The 7,120-nt window shown below is 47.7% G+C and overlaps 1 long non-coding RNA gene across 1 annotated transcript; it reads right to left on the bottom strand.

Moving 5' to 3' along the window:
* Positions 1 to 1,643: 1,643 nt before the first annotated feature.
* Positions 1,644 to 4,881, bottom strand: LOC138437461 (uncharacterized). Its single transcript, XR_011255971.1, has 3 exons — positions 2,158 to 4,881; positions 1,961 to 2,021; positions 1,644 to 1,871 (listed from the first exon to the last, which is right to left on the bottom strand). It is a non-coding gene; the product is annotated as an uncharacterized lncRNA (long non-coding RNA).
* Between the last annotated feature and the right edge of the window lie 2,239 nt (positions 4,882 to 7,120).

Below are 7,120 nucleotides of genomic sequence, written 5' to 3'. Positions count from 1 at the left end.
TCTTGCGTTGGCAGGTGGATTCTTTACCACTGAGTCACCAGGGAAATCCCCACTTAGGGCTAGAAGAAGATAAAAATAAAACCCCTCCACTTCTGAGGTTGGAAAGTGAATGGTACAGGTCTGTGAAGGTTCTGCATATGTTTTCCTTTCATTTTCCCTGACACCCCCTTGCCATTATAAACCACAACCAACCCAACAGTCTCACTCTAATATAGCTGTTGAGAAAAGCAAATATTAAATATGTAAAAATATCATCAATAAACCAAATTTCTACACAATTTTGCCTATCTAAACCTATCACTCAATTAGTTTTGTGTTTCCTCACTGTCAAATAAAATAAAATGCATGAACTGACAGTTAATATCTACATCACCACCACTGAATCATTTGCAAGAATGTACAAGTGTCAGGTGGCTACACATTAAGTAAAACTCATCAAAGCAGTGCCTCCAGGATGCCAAGCAAGCAGCTGTAAGCTGAAGACTCGAGTCTGTTTGCTTGGTTGGACTTCACCGTGCAAATGCTTTGACAGCTTCTGCAGAATCAATAGCATGTTCTGTCAGGATCAATTAAGCAGAAACCCCTCCCAGGCCAGTGGTACCCAGTACCACCCTTCATGGCTCCCACAGAGCAAGCAGGAAAACAGAGCACTCCCCGTGGAATTACAAGGTCTGCCACTAATGAGCCATATGTCCTGGGCGGGTTACTGCCCTTCACTCAGGCTGCAATTCCTCATCTGTAAAACTAGGAGGTTGGAATGAACCTCCTGGTACCTGCCATCTGCCACAGGCTACTTTCTTGGTAAGTGGCCACTAGTCATTTGGAAATGTGTGTTCTTTCTGGGTTAGCTCAAGACCAGGTAATGAAACGAGAGAACGTGGCTCTGAGCTCTGTCCGTGCTTTCAGCAACTCCTCCAGCCTCCACCTCAGAACCTCTTTCTCCATCTTTCCCTCCATAACTTTGCTCAGATCATTTCCACCAAGGTTAAAGCCCTGGCAAGAAGTGAAACCTCTATCCAAACTCAAGTCTGAAAATGAAAGAACGGGAAGACTCTCGAGCAGTGAGATGAGTTGGGATTGGAAGTCAGACCTGCTGGTTCACACCCTGCTTCTTCCAGCTGTGTGACCCAGGCAGATCACACACATATTGTACCTACTGCCTGGGATTTTCATGGGGATTCGTTGAGAAAATGTCTGCAGAGTCCACAGAACTGTGGTTGACGTTTAATAAGTACTCAACAGGGATTTCCCTGGTGGTCCCGTGGTTAAGAATCTGCCTTCCAGTGTAGGGGACATGGGTTTGAGTCCTGGCCTGGGAACAAAGATCCCACATGTTGCAAGGCAACTAAGCCCATGGGCCTCAACAAAAGTTCTGTGTACCACAACAAAGACTCAGTGCAGCCAAATATGTAAGTAAATATTTTAAAAAGTAAGTCTGCGCTTACTCATGTGAAAAGTCCCTGATTCTGGGAAAGACTGGGGGCAGGAGGAGAAGGGGACGATGGAGGGAGATGGCTGGATGGCATCACCGACTCCATGGACATGAGTTTGAGTAAACTCCAGGAGATGGTGATGGACAGGGAGGCCTGGTATGCTGCAGTCCATGGGGTCGCAAAGAGTCGCACGTGACTGAGCAACCGAACTGAACTGAAGTCTTTTATTTGTGAACAAATTTTTTAAAAGACTCAACAAATGTTAAATATTGTCATTGTTGTCCCTTTTAAGAAAAAAAAAAAAAAGATCAAAATCTGAAGAAGGCAGGCTTCTGCAGGCAGAAGCTGTAAACATCCTTCCATAGTCTGGCTTGTTCTCTGGAATCTTCTGATCTCTGCTGGGAGAGGAATGTGCCCTAAGTTCATGACCCATTCAGCCTGGAAGCCAGAAGGAGAAATGTGGAACTTGAGTTCAACTTGAAGTCCGGCTGCACTGCAGTGAACCTGTGAGTGTAAGGGTAAATTACCTGGGTCCAGCCCCAGTGGATCCAGGGAATTCGAAGCAAGGACGGCGTTGGCGAGGAAAACCTATTTATTTATTAATATAGAAATATAAGATTAGATTAGGAAGAAATAGTGTAGTAGGAAAATTAAGTGGAGAAAGAGGGCTGAATAACTTGGATTATGTGGAAGACCTATAAAATTCCAGACAAGGAATTTGTACCATCTACGTTGGGCCACCGGTGCTTGCTTGAATATCTAAGGGTGCCTCGTCTTAGGCTCCTTTTCACGCGGATCTTAACAGCCAGGGCAAGTAAGTATACTTGGCGAGCCTCCGGGCCCCAGATGGGAATTCAGCCTGAAATTAAAGTAAAGAGGAGAGAGAGAGAGAGACACGGGGGAAACCAGTCCAACAACTGGCTCTGTCCTCTATTGTTCGGAAGGCCTTTTATACTTTTGATAAAACATGGAGATCAATGGGTAACACAAAGTTATGCAGCGTTAGCAGTCCAGACTCTTATCAAAACCAGGCTTTTCTCTTTGTATACCTAGTTGTATACACAACTCTTAGGTAATTTACATCATCTTCCAGCCAAAAGGGCCAATTAACATTTTATAGCCTTTTTTCTGATAAGGGTTTGTCAACCAGAAGACTTATTTGTGTTGATCTTCCCAAGGTCTAGTGCCACTCTCAGAAAGCACTAAATAAAGTTACATTCTTACATAGCAAGGACACAAGAGGAGTGCAGTGATATATAACCAAGAGAAAATTAACTCAAAAGTCTAGCGTTGCTAACATCAGAACTACTATATATCTTTTTCCGTATCCCGTTTACATTGATTAACATTCTCCCAGGTGCCTAAAAGATAAAGAATATGGAGGCCTGGCAGCAGTCATTGAGTCAACAGTGAAAACCCGTCACCAATATGATTTTTAACTCTTTAGAAAAGGCTCTGTGTCTTTAAGATGCTTTAAGCTCTGTGCCTCTCGCAGTTGGGGGTGTGTAAGCCATTCACAAGCTGTTAAGAGGTCCGGGGGAACCTGTTGAGGCAAGCTAGAGAGCTATCAGAGGGGTTTAACTGAAACATCCCTTTCAAATGCAAAAGACTAAAGCCCTGAGTTGACTTTTTCCAGAAAATATTAGAAGAGTGGGAAAGCAGGCAGATTCTTATTTTTTGGGGGGGTGGATGCTCAGGAAATTCCAGGGGGAAAACCTAAGGTCTGATTACCCTTGCCATCAGAGCTCTGCCGCATGACCTTGTCACGGGTGGAATTCCTCACACTGGCTCCCAGCAGTAAATGATTGTTGTTCTAAACTTCTGTGCTCTGGGTGGTTTGTTACACAGCATTGTTATAGAAATAGCTGACTGATACATGTTATAGTGATGCTATTGTGGGCCAGTGCCTGGAAATGAGGGAAGCTTTCCAGGTGTCAATCATGTTCCCTGTCCTGCCTGGTTTCGATGCCTCCACTTCCTTTCTACCACTCCGTGCTTGGGTTTTTCCCCCCAGAAAATCTTTATTGACTACCTCTCTGCCAGGTTCTAGGAGTATAACGCAAACAAAACATTATCCTTACCTTCTTGTTGCTCGGTGAGAGCCATGAATAACAAAAAAGGTAATAATTCAGAAGGTTAGGAACTAGAATAGAAAAATGTCAGACTGCCATGGGATCAAGCCAAGGGTCCCTGACCCAGGTTATGGGATGAGAGAAGGTGGCAGGTATAAACTGAGATGTACAGGATGGGTAGGAGTGACTGGGCAAAGAGTGGAAGAGGGCCTCTCATGGAGTTCCTGCTCCAAATGCTTGCTTTCCTCCCCTGGTGAGCTGGGTTAAACCACAGAGAACCCTCAAGACAGATTAGTGTTCATCTCATCCTCGCTTGGGGAGCTGCTTGGAAATACCCTGGCTGGGCTCGCTTCTGGAAATTCTGAGTTAGCGCATCCCGGAAGTGGCTCAGGCAATGTGCTTTGTAAAAAAGCTCTCAGATGATGCTAATGCTCACATGGTTTGGGAATCACTGGTGAGATGTTTCCCTCACCTTTCCTCTTTCCTGGGAACCGCCCTTCTCCTATGAGCCAGGATGCCTGGAGGAGCATCCCTTAAGCCCATCACACCAAACCAGCTCCAGGGAAAGAGAGACCCTCTTGGGGGTCCACCAGGGGAGTGGGCAGTGACCCCTCACTCTTCCCACTGAAAACTCCCAGCCTTAGTGACTGGATGTTCCCCACCCACAAGACAACTGATAGTCGGGGGTCTGTGCCCCCACATGCAGAAGGCAGCAATGGAGAGTCTGAATAGGAAAGAGCTTGGTTTGGGCTGGAAGGTGCAGGGAGAGTGTAAATCTGGAAATCTGATATCGTGCTCCTTCTGAGCTTTTAAACACAGATGGTCAGAGCGAAAGTGGATGCAGCAACTGACTCAAGCATATTCCTGGAAACCAAAGAGTTTAACTAAATCAGTCATGAAGCTGACTGTACTCAGCCCTGTTCCCACACGTGTGGTTCCTGTCTCCCTCGACCACTGTCATCCAGCCACACACTCACACAGTCACACAGTTACTCACACTCACACAGAAACATTCATACACACACTCACACAGACACATACACCTCACACAGACATACACTCACATAGACACACACTCACACAGATACACACACACATTCGCACACACACTCACACACACACTAACACATATACTCACACACACACAGACACACACTCACAGACACATACACTCACACACACACCCTTACACACACACAGATACACACACACATTCGCACACACACTCACAGACACATACACACACACACTCACACAGATACACACACACACATTCGCACACACACTCACATAGATGCACACTAACACATATACTCACACACACACAGACACACACTCGCAGACACATACACTCACACAGACACACACCCTTACACACACACAGATACACACACATACATTCACACACACTCACAGAAACATACACTCACACACTCACACAGATACACACACACACATTCGCACACACACTCACATAGATGCACACTAACACATATACTCACACACACACAGACACACACTCGCAGACACATACACTCACACAGACACACACACTCACACAAGCAGGCATGCACACCCTCTAATGCACACACATTCACACCATTTCACTCATAAACTCACACTCGCACACACTCAGCTGCTAAACCAGAGGAAGAGGTAGAGGTCAAAGCCATCACTGAACAAACACAGCATCAGTTCACACTTGAGTGCCATCAAAACAGGGTGCCTGATTCGGGCGGCGCGAGACGCTTGTGAATTCGTGATCTGCGGCAGCTCAGATGGCTTCCTCCGGCGTCTTCTCTCTGGAAGAGAAATCATTTGGCTCTATTGAAAATCTAATTTCGTGTCAGGCAGTCCAGGAGGCGGGTGGCTGTGTGTGGTGTGCTGTGTGCTGTGTGGCGTGTGTGTGACAGAGATGCATGTGCTGTAGGGTGTGTAAGGTATATGATATGTGTGTAGTGGTGTAGTGTGTGCTGTACATGGGGTGATAGTGGTAGTGTGGAGGGGTGTGTGTGTGCTGAGTGTGGTATGAGGTATGCATGTGTGTATGTTTGCTGATATGTGTGTCTCTGCGTGCATGTTGCATGTGGTGTGATGGATTTGTGTGTGTGTGGTCATGCATGCGTGTGGTTGTATGCATGATTTTGTGTGTGTGTGTGTATGTGACGAGTGTGGTATGAGATGTGTGTGTGTGTTGTGAGTGCAGTACAGTTTGTGTGTGTGTGTGGTTGTGTGTGTCACACACAAAGACAACAGCATCCACTCAGGGAGGCTGAGTAATGACCGAGGAGATTTCTCCCTAACGCCCTATTTCCAGGTTTCCCCCCACCCCCCGCTTTTTTTTTTGAGCATTCCTTCTGAATGTCATTTTCGCAGCTTGGATCTAACTGAAAGGTGAATTTCTTTTCTGGAAATAGAAATTATCTAATCAATATACTTCTGAGCAACATCAGCAAAGGCAACGTAAGGGCAGATTAAAGTTCAAAATTTTCCATCAGTTTCTGTAAACGCACTGGGTTTTGAAATGTCAGAAGAGCTCCCCTCCCAGCAAGCCGCTCCTCGCTTTCCCGGGGTGGGCTCTCCCCAGCGGGCCCACCGGGCAGCTGTGAACATCAGAAACTCTTCCACGGGACCCTCCTGCAGCTCCAAGAGCCCGGGCAGAACCTCACTTCTCCAAACAAGTTCCCGTTTTCTGTCACGTGTGTCTCTCGAGTCCCACGTTCAGAACACTTTGCAAAGGAAAGTCCAGGAATGGACTTCAGATCCCAGGGGCAGCAGGCTCTTTCCTGACTGCTGATAGCGGAGGACGGAAGGTGGCACCATGGAACCAGGGGGCTGGGGGGCATCAGCACTTCAACTTGAACGTCACGTCATGCCAGCTTCCTCCCCAGCCTGGGCAGAGTGATGGAAGGAACGAAGGGGTGAGCGGGGTGGATGGCAGCCTGTTTACTCTGGGGCTCTTTTGACAAAGAAAAAGCAAAGCTGTCTGTCCCTGTGCAAAACATCCAAGGAAGTGGCCCCAGATGGTGGGTAATGGTCACCCCAAAAGTAGCCCAGCTCTGCTTCAACCCCTCAGCCCCTAGTCTGCTCCCCAGATCCCCCCGCTACCTTTCTCTGAGCCACTTTCTTCCCCTGGTGGCCAGTGAGGACCACCTCCCGTGGGGCTATGGGCTCCTGGGATTTGGGGGGCCAGCCCCGGGGAGTTCAGGCAGGAGGTGGGAAGGTTACGGGGTTCCCCCTGCTCCCCTGGGTGGGGTCACCATTGGTGGGCTGTCTGCCTTCACTGACCTAAGATCTGAGATTAGAGAAGGGGTCCTGGCCCACTGCTGTCCTCTGTCCCTCTTGGGGCGCAGGGGAGATAGCAACACCCCAACAGGCACTCCTAGTTCCAGGATGGTGCCCTGCCCCGGCACCTTCTCTCACCTTTGCACGTAGCCCTTCATCAAAGCCTCCTGGAATGGCCCAACCTGCACACCCACCTCTGTCTTGTCAGGACCCAACGATACACCTAGGTCACACAACACCTCCCCTTTCATTCTCCCCTCTTTAAATTGTCATTTCATCCAAGCTTCAGGAAGAGCATGCTCAGTGAACCAGTTCATGCATGTACCCTGT

Source organism: Ovis canadensis, chromosome 1 (assembly GCF_042477335.2).
Source record: "Ovis canadensis isolate MfBH-ARS-UI-01 breed Bighorn chromosome 1, ARS-UI_OviCan_v2, whole genome shotgun sequence".
Taxonomy (NCBI): domain Eukaryota; kingdom Metazoa; phylum Chordata; class Mammalia; order Artiodactyla; family Bovidae; genus Ovis; species Ovis canadensis.
The sequence above is the reverse complement of the archived record's forward strand: the minus strand, read 5'-3'. Positions and strand labels throughout refer to the sequence as shown.